General features: G+C 41.0%; 1 long non-coding RNA gene across 1 annotated transcript; it reads right to left on the reverse strand.

Moving 5' to 3' along the window:
• Window positions 1–157: 157 nt before the first annotated feature.
• On the reverse strand, window positions 158–7,888 carry LOC124859444. The gene is made up of 4 exons (XR_007036102.1): window positions 7,794–7,888; window positions 7,620–7,712; window positions 3,431–3,558; window positions 158–3,323 (listed from the first exon to the last, which is right to left on the reverse strand). It is a non-coding gene; the product is annotated as an uncharacterized LOC124859444 (long non-coding RNA).
• Window positions 7,889–11,642: the final 3,754 nt, after the last annotated feature.

Below are 11,642 nucleotides of genomic sequence, written 5' to 3' on the forward strand. Positions count from 1 at the left end.
CACAAGCCAACCACAGCTGATAGGACTCCTTCTTCAGCTTGACAGCGTCCCTTACTGCCGGTGTCCACCACTGGGTTCAGGGATTGCCGCCGCGACAGGCACCGCAGACTTTACGGCCGCAGCTACGGGCAGCAGCATCGACAATAGATGCGGAGAACATGGTCCACTCGGACTCTATGTCTCCAACATCCCTCGGAATCTGGTCAAACTCTCCCGGAGGTGAGAGTTGAATACATCCCTGGCCAAGGGGTCAAAAAGGTTACTTGTACAGACAGTCTCTGGATTGGTGTCATCCTGAGAAGACAGAGAATACTGACCAGTATCGTGCTAAGCCATGACATTAAATTACCACATGTCTAATTAAACATCCATCGTCCGTATATAATTGTATTCTTGTTGTCTCCATAGTCCGATTCCTGTTTGTGCCCACCTTCACGTCCGATTAACTGCTCCACATATTCCCTTCTAAACCATACAAAACTCTAAAAAATTAAAGAATATGAAACCAACTAGTTTATCTAGTATCAAAACTTAAGTTGTGTAAAAAGGAGATTGTTGTAACTTCAGGGTCAACCCAGGCCAAAATAACAACCAAAACAGATCTGCCTTTTATGGTTAAAACTTACCTGATAAAAGAAATTTAAACCAAACACATTCATCTTACCTTCCTAAATTAACAGAAACAGGAGAAAACGTTGTTCAACAAAAATGGCAGTTAAACCCTTACTAATCTCCTCTTAGTTATTACATCATACATGTTATCCAAGCATTAGACGTTGGGGGCCTTGTTCAGATCATAGTCGTAACAGAAGTGTCATATGTAAATTGGGTGTCGTTGCATCGGTAGCATCACCTTTTCTGTATTTCCTTATTGTCCTTTTTCCTGTATTTCCTCAATGTCCGCCTTTATCATAGTCCAATGCGATGATGATATGAAACGGGGGTGTGATGACTTTCACAGCAGTGCTCAAACTCCAGCCCCGAGTACTTAGAAATCTCACAAAACAAAATAATTATGAGCAGAAATGAAACTTTGAAACCAAATTCAACAATGTAAATCTTATAGATTAGAATTGTGCTGCAGCAAATATACAATACATGAGGTTCTTAAGAAATAGAATAAATGGTCAAACCATTTTCAATTCAAAAAGAACAGTCTTCTAAAAGCTCTCTTAACGAGAACCCAGCCTCCACTTCAACGAAGGGTAACGTTCTGTAGGGCAATTTGGTTCCCTCTCATCACCTGTACTGATAGAGAAATCTGAACTGCTCCTTTTAGCAGTGATAATCAATTATATTCACTCAAGGTTTTCATGCAAAAGAAAGAAACAGAAGTTAGCAAGGATGGTTCAAGCAATCACCTTTTCCCCCGGAAGCATGCTTAGTGCCATTCTACCTCACCCTATCAGCACAGATATTGTTCTAAACTATGTATTGCTCAGACATTATCCTGAAAAGAAATAGATTGACATTGCTAACTACTGTGTTGTTGTACAGTAAGTCAAAATAAGTTGAACAGTTTTCAATTTGATCCATTGCCTGAAAATGATATTTCTGGTGCACATTTCATTAACATTCAGAAATTAGTCATTTTATAAAACCGTGTGTGACCTCACCTCATGTGTTATTCTATTCTTAAATCGATCTCACAAACTTCTGACTTAACCCCCCTTTGATCAGACAGATATATCCTAACATTTAGATATGCTATTCAGGCTTCCCCGATGAGCTCAGGTTTCCCATCTTATTCGACTGAAGACATGAGCCTTGTCACTTTTTTACTTCAAATGGTCCTCTCACTCACAGTTAAATAACGTTTCTTTTTTTGATATTAGATGGTGTTTTTGTAGATGAGAGATGCATGTTTGAGATGATGCATCCCAGTTTCTGCTATTTTGTTAATTTATCAGATTTCAGCTGATATTCTATGGTAAACTCGTTTCTGTAAGCTTTCAGCTGGAGACGTCAGCTTTCAACACTCAAAGTTTTCTTGTTTATTTACATTCTGTGTCATTGGATGTTTGAATAATATTGTATCTCCATGATACAAACTTAATTTAACCACTGCTTCTCTACTAATATAAAAAAAAAAAGTTTTCTTTCAGTTAAAAGCTGGCAGCCAGTACCAGAGATCACAGCTCTGTTAAGGTTTGTTCCTCCACACATTCTCTTATCTAAAAGACAAGTTTTAACTTCTATGCCAAGTGTTTACCCCTTATTCCTCTGTATTTGGGGTGCGAATACTTAATAGAGTCTGCAATTTTGTGCTTTGTCCAAGGAATGTGATGTTTGGCATTAGAGAGACAACGCCTGGAAGTTCTCAAAACAGAAGATAACCAATTCTAAAGGGAGGCAGTTCATTCCTCCCTCCTATGATATAAACCTCTTAGTTTGCTGACAGTGTGAGACTTTGTTTTATAGCCACGTCAAACACCGCTGCTCCATGATTGGATCTCTGTTTTAACCTAACACCTTTTTATGATCATTATCCTTGAAGAAATCTTATAATCACTAACCCTTTGTTTGATTTTGTGCATAAATCATCGTTCGTTCAGCTTTTTTCCCAGTTCATTAATTTCTCAAAATAAGTTGCATGTTAATCATATTGATTTTGCAGTTAGTTCCAGGTGGTGGTTTGTAAGTAAATCCTCAAAAAACCAAATAAATAAATACTCCTTTGACCAAAGACTCAGAACAGCCAGTTCTGTCGTTTGAAAAACTTTTCTGTTGAATTTTATCCACTAAAAGCGTACTTTTACGCAAGTCACTTCCAATCTAACATCATAAACAACTATCTGAAGTTGTGAAATGTTTCTCAATGTTCCACAATTCTCTTCCTCAACATATTTTTTGATGCCTCTAATCCTTAGGAAAACTAATGTTTGCTAACACTGATGTTTTTCAGCAATCTTACATTCAGCACAAATACTTAAAAGGGAGAAAAAGAAGAATATTCAGAAGTATAATTCTTTGAACCAACTTAGTAAACTGCTCACAATAAGTCCAATATTTCAAGTGATCCATGCCTAGTTTGCTATTTAGTCTGCTTAGCAACTGAAAATTGTTTTTAATTATCCCTTCATTTACTTGTTGTCCTAACTATGTGAATGCTTTACTTTTCAAAAGTAATCGACACATGGATTGTATTGTAGGAATGACTCACCGGTATCCCTATGGCCACCTCCAGTTTCAATTAGATAAATCATGAGGCAACATTACGGTTGTTTCTGGATCTTACCTTCCCCTATGTAACACAGCATTTGATAACATTTGTCTGTCTTCCATTGGAACAAGGTGGGTAGAATGCAAAAGATTAGCAGCTTCTGAAACAAAAAAGAAAAGAGAAAACGTAAAGCAATACAGTTAGTTATTTGTTAGTCAGATTATAAATGCAACTCATGCAATCAAACCCTGGGCCTGTTTGTGTCACCTAATAGTGAGGCTGAATCTGTTCCACCATAAAACATCTCTGGTCCCATAATGTCCATTTGTGTCGCTGCACATAGTTCATAGTTGATAGTTTCAAAGATCATGTTAACGTCGGACTTGTGCCTATTTCTTATGTAGAAAGAACAAAGTAAAGAAATTAATTAACAACGAAGCTTTGCAGAAATTCACATTTCTTTTTATATTAAAAGAAGATTCCCATAAATAAATAAAACATTAAACAAACAATAAAGGATTCAAATTAAAATGAAGATAGTAGTTTAAAATTGAATGCAAAGATATACAGGTCCTTCTCAAAATATTAGCATATTGTGATAAAGTTCATTATTTTCCATAATGTAATGATTAAAATTTAACATTCATATATTTTAGATTCATTGCACACTAACTGAAATATTTCAGGTCTTTTATTGTCTTAATACGGATGATTTTGGCATACAGCTCATGAAAACCCAAAATTCCTATCTCACAAAATTAGCATCTCATTAAAAGGGTCTCTAAACGAGCTATGAACCTAAACATCTGAATCAACAAGTTAACTCTAAACACCTGCAAAAGATTCCTGAGGCCTTTAAAACTCCCAGCCTGGTTCATCACTCAAAACCCCAATCATGGGTAAGACTGCCGACCTGACTGCTGTCCAGAAGGCCACTATTGACACCCTCAAGCAAGAGGGTAAGACACAGAAAGAAATTTCTGAACGAATAGGCTGTTCCCAGAGTGCTGTATCAAGGCACCTCAGTGGGAAGTCTGTGGGAAGGAAAAAGTGTGGCAGAAAACGCTGCACAACGAGAAGAGGTGACCCTGAGGAAGATTGTGGAGAAGGGCCGATTCCAGACCTTGGGGGACCTGCGAAAGCAGTGGACTGAGTCTGGAGTAGAAACATCCAGAGCCACCGTGCACAGGTGTGTGCAGGAAATGGGCTACAGGTGCCGCATTCCCCAGGTCAAGCCACTTTTGAACCAGAAACAGCGGCAGAAGCGCCTGACCTGGGCTACAGAGAAGCAGCACTGGACTGTTGCTCAGTGGTCCAAAGTACTTTTTTCGGATGAAAGCAAATTCTGCATGTCATTCGGAAATCAAGGTGCCAGAGTCTGGAGGAAGACTGGGGAGAAGGAAATGCCAAAATGCCAGAAGTCCAGTGTCAAGTACCCACAGTCAGTGATGGTCTGGGGTGCCGTGTCAGCTGCTGGTGTTGGTCCACTGTGTTTTATCAAGGGCAGGGTCAATGCAGCTAGCTATCAGGAGATTTTGGAGCACTTCATGCTTCCATCTGCTGAAAAGCTTTATGGAGATGAAGATTTCATTTTTCAGCATGACCTGGCACCTGCTCACAGTGCCAAAACCACTGGTAAATGGTTTACTGACCATGGTATCACTGTGCTCAATTGGCCTGCCAACTCTCCTGACTTGAACCCCATAGAGAATCTGTGGGATATTGTGAAGAGAACGTTGAGAGACTCAAGACCCAACACTCTGGATGAGCTAAAGGCCGCTATCGAAGCATCCTGGGCCTCCATAAGACCTCAGCAGTGCCACAGGCTGATTGCCTCCATGCCACGCCACATTGAAGCAGTCATTTCTGCCAAAGGATTCCCGACCAAGTATTGAGTGCATAACTGTACATGATTATTTGAAGGTTGACGTTTTTTGTATTAAAAACACTTTTCTTTTATTGGTTGGATGAAATATGCTAATTTTGTGAGATAGGAAGTTTGGGTTTTCATGAGCTGTATGACACAATCATCCGTATTAAGACAATAAAAGACCTGAAATATTTCAGTTAGTGTGCAATGAATCTAAAATATATGAATGTTAAATTTTCATCATGACATTATGAAAAATAATTAACTTTATCACAATATGCTAATATTTTGAGAAGGACCTGTATATGAAGGTTCCAACCAACAGCTAATCTGCTTCTGAACTCATAGAGACTGTTCTGATATCAGTTCTTCAGCTTTTTAAGGTCAAAGCATCAACAGCGAAACATTTCTGTTAAATACCGAGTGTGTTTCATAGTAGTAATCTAACCTGTCTTTTAACATTATATATATACATCTTCTCAGGCTCTCCTCTGCCCCCCTTTGAATGTGTCTTAGTAAGTGGGCCGTGAGCTATTTTACAACTTTTGACTTTGTTAGACTCTTAATTCCCATTACAGTTTTTGCTAAAATGCGGTATAAATTTGTTTAAAATGTCTGGTTACTCTGAGCTTTTTAATTTGTCCCATTTTAACGTCTTGGATATCTTATATACCTTTATGAAGTGAAATGGTATTTATCATCTAGTTGTAGCTCAAAAGGCAATGAATTCATTGCCTTTTCATTTGCCCACAGACTGCTGGAGATAGGCACCAGCTCCCCCGCGACCCACTATGGAATAAGCGGTAGAAAATGACTGACTGACTGAACCAGTAAAATAAACAGAAACATGATTCAAAACTTGAACAGTGAAAAACATAAGGAAAAAACCCTGAAACCAAAAACCAAACAACCCTACATTTTCATTCAATATATGTGCATCTTATTTATGATGCGCTAATGTGTTTCACTAATGCAATACCACGTTGGCCTCCTCAGCTCATGATTCCTTTATACTATAATAATCATAGGTGTTGGCAACAAACCTCAAGAAGACTCCGTGCACGATGGCAGCTTCTAAGTGATTTTCTATTTTTTATGTGGCGTCCTGAATGTTGTTAAAGATTTAAAGTTCTTCACATAGTGTGTGTGGTGACAGTCTTCCTAATAGAAATATGGGAGGAATATTCACGTCATTATAATGATCAGCACTGAGCTGTAATTGAGCTTAGTGCAGCAGCTAGACAGCGCCGTCTGGATGTGATGCACACATTGTAGAACTAAAGGGGTTCAAGCCGACAACCTTTTTATTTCAAGTCAGGTTTGAGCCACTGATGTCATTGAAGAAGTTGTTGGTTTGCTGTAATTCACTACAAACATCCCTCATGGTGTGTAGACGCAGTCTCTCTTAGCGTTTTTCGACAGGAACCGGTTCTTTGACTGTCACAGCACCGTTGCCATGGTTATTTGGACACGTGATGGGTGACATCCGGCTATTTATACTACTTTGCATATGTATCTAAGGGCGGAGACCAGGCGGTCCAGGTGCCACATGCAGCTACGTCAAATCCACCACAAATTGGGATGTATGAAGGCTTTGAGCACGGTGACATGTCTACGCACAGATTCAAACATCTGATTTTTTTTTGTGCGCAGCAAGTCTCAGAATTTCTCCCTACTGCAAATGTTTTGTAAGCTGCCCTGAGAGATTTCTTGAGTCGCCATGGAGTACAGTCGATGTTGGAAGGCAAATAATAAATAGTTTAGAAATCTTTTTACCAAAAAAATCTTAGAATGGGACCTTGCATATCTACTCAAGCCCCTTTTCTCTGGTACTCCTGAATAAAATTTACTCCAAAAGATGCCATCAGAAGTCGCCTCATTAGCAAATAGAGCCCATACGTTTGTGATTTAATCTTAGAACAAATCCAGCTGTTCTTTGTTACAGTGAACAAACAGCATCATTAAGATCAAAGGGCACACCAGGTCACAGATAACGTTGAAAGAAGTTTAAAGCAGCGCTATATGAAAATTAAGATTATGACACCACTCCAAACCTACCAAGATATGAGCATCAATCTAAACTGTATATTATAGTGATGTCATTTTAGGAAAATGACATCACTCTAACAATCATACAATTATTAATACAGAGATAAGATAAACTTTATCATCTTCTTAAGGGAAAATTAAATAGTTTCAGCAGCAGGACAGTTTAAACGTGCACCTCCAGTAAGGTAATTGTAGGAAGGATGAATAAATAGTATAAAACAATTATGAATAACCATAAATAAAGAGTCACAGGTGTACTGCAATCTCCTCTCCATCTTTTGATTGCAGCAGGTATCAGCGCTGCTCACATTCCAGGCTGGTGCTGAAAGCAGAGGGAGCGATGCACTGATCTGCTTGGCAATGTGCTCCCAAGTCTGCCTCTTTGTTCCCTTTGTGATTCTGGGACCAAATCTACCTTTCAAACCTCCTCTATTCTCCACCACCAGCTGTGCCAGGGGGTGTCTAAAATCAGTCTCTTTAGGTGTTTTATTGCAGTAACAACTATTCAGCTATGAAGAACCAAGAACCGAGTGTTACCTGTTTTTTTGTGCTCTCATTGCATCAATCTGAGGCTCAGTGTACTGTGGGTCTTTGCCTGGATCCTTCATTTCTCTCTGCTCACTAGGGTCTCTGTGAAACCAAGGTTACTCCAATGTATTGAAAACAATTGTGCTCTTTTATACGAGCTAAAACAGAGAAATGTGTTGCTACCTTAGTGGGAAAGACTTGTTTATAGATTTTCTTCCACAGATCTTTTGGGGTTTTTTGCATGTAGAGACATTATGTCCACATCTGTGGTAGGAGGTGACCCTAGATATCAGGAAACATTGTTTTAAACACAGTGTCCCATAATCCTATTTATGCAAACAAACTGTACAGGAGCATCTAAATTAATTAGAATATTATCGAAAAGTTCATTTAATTCAGTAACCTAATTCACTAAATGAAACAAATTATTTACATTAATGACACACAGACTGACGTTTTCAAGCCTTTATTTCTATTAATTATGGTGATTTTCAGCTTACAATTAATGAAAACACATTTAAGATTAAAATATTACATCAGACCAATAACATAAACATTCTATCTACAGAAATGTGGCTTGATGAAAAGTATGTTTAATACCTGCATAAAGGTTGTCATTTTCAAAAGGTACTTTGAGTCTGACAAGCAAGCTTAATTGGAACGCATATTCTAATTTACTCAGATACCTGTGCCGATATTTCTTGAACTTTTTGAATGTTGTCACTTTGCAACCACAAACTTCAATGTATTTGATTGGTTTTTATGTGATAAACCAACACAATGTTCATAAAGGGTAAGAGAAAAGAACAGGATACATGGCTTTCAGAGTGTTCACCTGACACCAATCAGTGACAGCTGCAACATGAACCAATGAATGAATGTTTCTTCTAGCTTTGCACATCTACAGAACCCAATCTTTTTTGCATAATAACTCAAGCTCAGTAAGATTGAATGGAGTCTCTCTACCCAGGCCTCATCAACATCTGCTGATAGTACTTTAAAAACATTCAGTATGTAAAAATAATTAATACTGCCAGAAAAAGGTTATAGACTTCAAACATAAAGAGCTTGTTCTGACCCACTGGGTGTCACTGTATATGATTGTAGTAATTCAAGGAGTAAAAACGTCAGACACAAATATGTTTTGCATGACACCTCAGTATAGTCGTACTCGTCGTCTTCCGCTTTATACAGGACCGGGTCGCGGGGACAGCAGACTCAGCAGAGACGCCCAGACGTCCCTCTCCCTAGACACCCAATCCAGCTCCTCCGGGGGGGAGCCCAAGGCATTCCCAGGCCAGCCAAGAGACATAGTCCCTCCAGCATGTCCTGGGTCGTCCCCTGGGCCTCCTCCCGGTGGGACGTGCCTGGAACACCTCCCGAGGAAGGCGTCCAGAAGGCATCCGGTATAGCTGCCCGGGTCACCTCAACTGGCTCCTCTCAATGTGGAGGAACAGCGGCTCTACTCCGAGCCCCTCCCGGATGGCCAAGCTCCTCACCCTATCTCTAAGGGAGCGCCCGACAACCCTACGGAGGAAGCTCATTTCAGCTGCTTGTATCTGGGATCTCGTTCTTTCGGTCATGACCCAAAGTTCATGGCCATAGGTGAGGGTAGGAACGTAGACCGACCGGTAAATCGAGAGCTTTGCTTTTCGGCTCAGCTCTCTCTTCACCACAACGGACCAGCACAGTGCCCCCATTACTGTGGCAGCTGCACCGATACATCTGTCGATCTCCCGCTCCATTCTTCCCTCACTCGTGAACAAGACCCCGAGATACTTAAACTCCTCCACTTGAGGCAGGAACTCCCCTCCAACCTGAAGAGGACAAGCCACACCTTTTCTGGTTGAGTACCATGGCCTTGGACTTGGAGGAGCTGATCTTCATCCCATTCGCTTCACACTTGGCTGCGAACCACCCCAGCGCATGCTGTAGGTCTTGGCTAGAGGGGGCCAGCAGCACCACGTCATTTGCAAAAAGAAGAGACGAAATCCTCTGGTCCCCAAACCAGACCCCCTCCGGCCCTTGGCTGCGCCTAGAAATCCTGTCCATAAAAGTTATGAACAGGACCGGTGACAAAGGACAGCCCTGCCGGAGTCCAACATGCACCGGGAACAGGTCCGACTGTGTGCTGGCAGTGCGAACCAAACTCCTGCTCCGCTCGTACAGAGACCGGATGGCCCCTAATAAAGGGCCCCAATTCCATACTCCTGGAGCACCCCCCACAGGGCATCACGAGGGACACAGTCAAATGCCTTCTCCAGGTCCACAAAACACATGTGAACCGGTTGGGCAAACTCCCATGAACCCTCGAGCACCCTGTAGAGGGTATAGAGCTGGTCCAGTGTTCCACGGCCGGGACGAAAACCACACTGCTCCTCCTGAAGCCGAGGTTCGACTATCGGCCAGACTCTCCTCTCCAATACCCTGGCGTAGGCCTTACCAGGGAGGCTGAGGAGTGTGATCCCCCTGTAGTTGGAACACACCCTCCGGTCACCCTTCTTATGAAGGGGGACCACCACCCCAGTCTGCCAGTCCACAAGCACTGTCCCCGACATGCAATGTTGAAGAGGCATGTCAACCATGACAGCCCTATAACATCCAGAGACTTGAGGTACTCAGGGCGGATCTCATCCACCCCCAAAGCCCTGCAACCGCTGAGCTTTTAGACCACCTCGGTGTCTTCAGCCTGGGTGATGAAAGAGTCTAACCCCGAGTCCCCATCCTCTGTTTACACCAGGGAATGTGTGATGGCAGGATTGAGGAGATCCTCAAAGTACTCCTTCCACCGGCCGATAATGTCCCCAGTCGAGGTCAGCAGCCTCCCACCCCCACTGTAAACAGTCAACCACAGCCGATAGGACTCCTTCTTCAGCTTGACAGTGTCCCGTTCCAATTCTCCACAAGAATGGGAAAGGAGAAATCCCACAGATCCAGAAGAGATCCCATTTCAGTCAACTTGATGAGTAAAACACCTTCTATAAGAGAAAGAAGGGATCTCTCCTTACAAACATTATTGCAGGGATGTCAAACTCAATAACAGACATTTCATTTTTTCTGAACTTTATAACTTTTGTTTTGGGGAGCATGTTTGGCATCATTTCCAGACTAGCAACACGTTCTTTAATGTTTGTTAAGCTGTGGAAACTCTTACAACACATTAGGATGTACCTCAGTAGGACATCTGGATCATCTGGATGTTTGTGTGTGCTCTCTTCACCTCATAACCAAAGAATTTGGAGATCTTCCTCAGCTTGTCATCATTTGGAAAAGCAGAAAGATTCCTTATTGCATCTGAATCTCCCACAGTCAGCTTGTGTACTCCCATGTTGAGCTGCGGATGTGATGCATTTTGGGATATGTAGTGTGATTGGTCAGGGCCTATACTGGCCGTCCATAAATACTTGAAAATTGTCTCGTGGGTTGGATACTGTTGCATTGTGGGCAGGATGTGGCCCGCGGGCCTTGAGCTGATTTAGAGACCTCAAACATAAAGAGCTTGTTCTGACCCGCTTTGTCTCATAGTGAGGGAATCATTCATGATTGTAAAAACCTCACAAATATTTTTCCATGACACCTCACTATATTTATAACAGTTAATAATGTGTTACATGCTATATGTCAGTGGCTGAATTGTGTGTCGGGTTTCTTTTTTAAAACATAGCATTTTGTATTTTTAGTTATGTTATTTTTTGCTGGTAATCTTTGTGTAGCTGTTCTTTAAATTCTATAATAAATGCTTCATAAACATCTTCAAGCTTAGATATTTTGTTTTACTTCTTGTTGTTTTTGATTGTCCTCCATTTGCCCTCCAGCGGTACTCATCTAATATTTAACGTTCAGAACCTGGATCTTTTAGATTAGATAAATTCTCTAACTCAGCATGAACTTCTCATATTTTGTATAAAGTAGCCTGCTCTATAAAGTACAGAAATCATGCCTGAAAATATTTGGGTCATTGTAAGAAAACTGAACCTGAACAGAAACCAAAATAGACAAGACACAAAACCTTTAATAAACATTACAAGCTAG

This window comes from Girardinichthys multiradiatus, chromosome 22 (genome assembly GCF_021462225.1).
Source record: "Girardinichthys multiradiatus isolate DD_20200921_A chromosome 22, DD_fGirMul_XY1, whole genome shotgun sequence".
Classification (NCBI taxonomy): Eukaryota; Metazoa; Chordata; class Actinopteri; order Cyprinodontiformes; family Goodeidae; genus Girardinichthys; species Girardinichthys multiradiatus.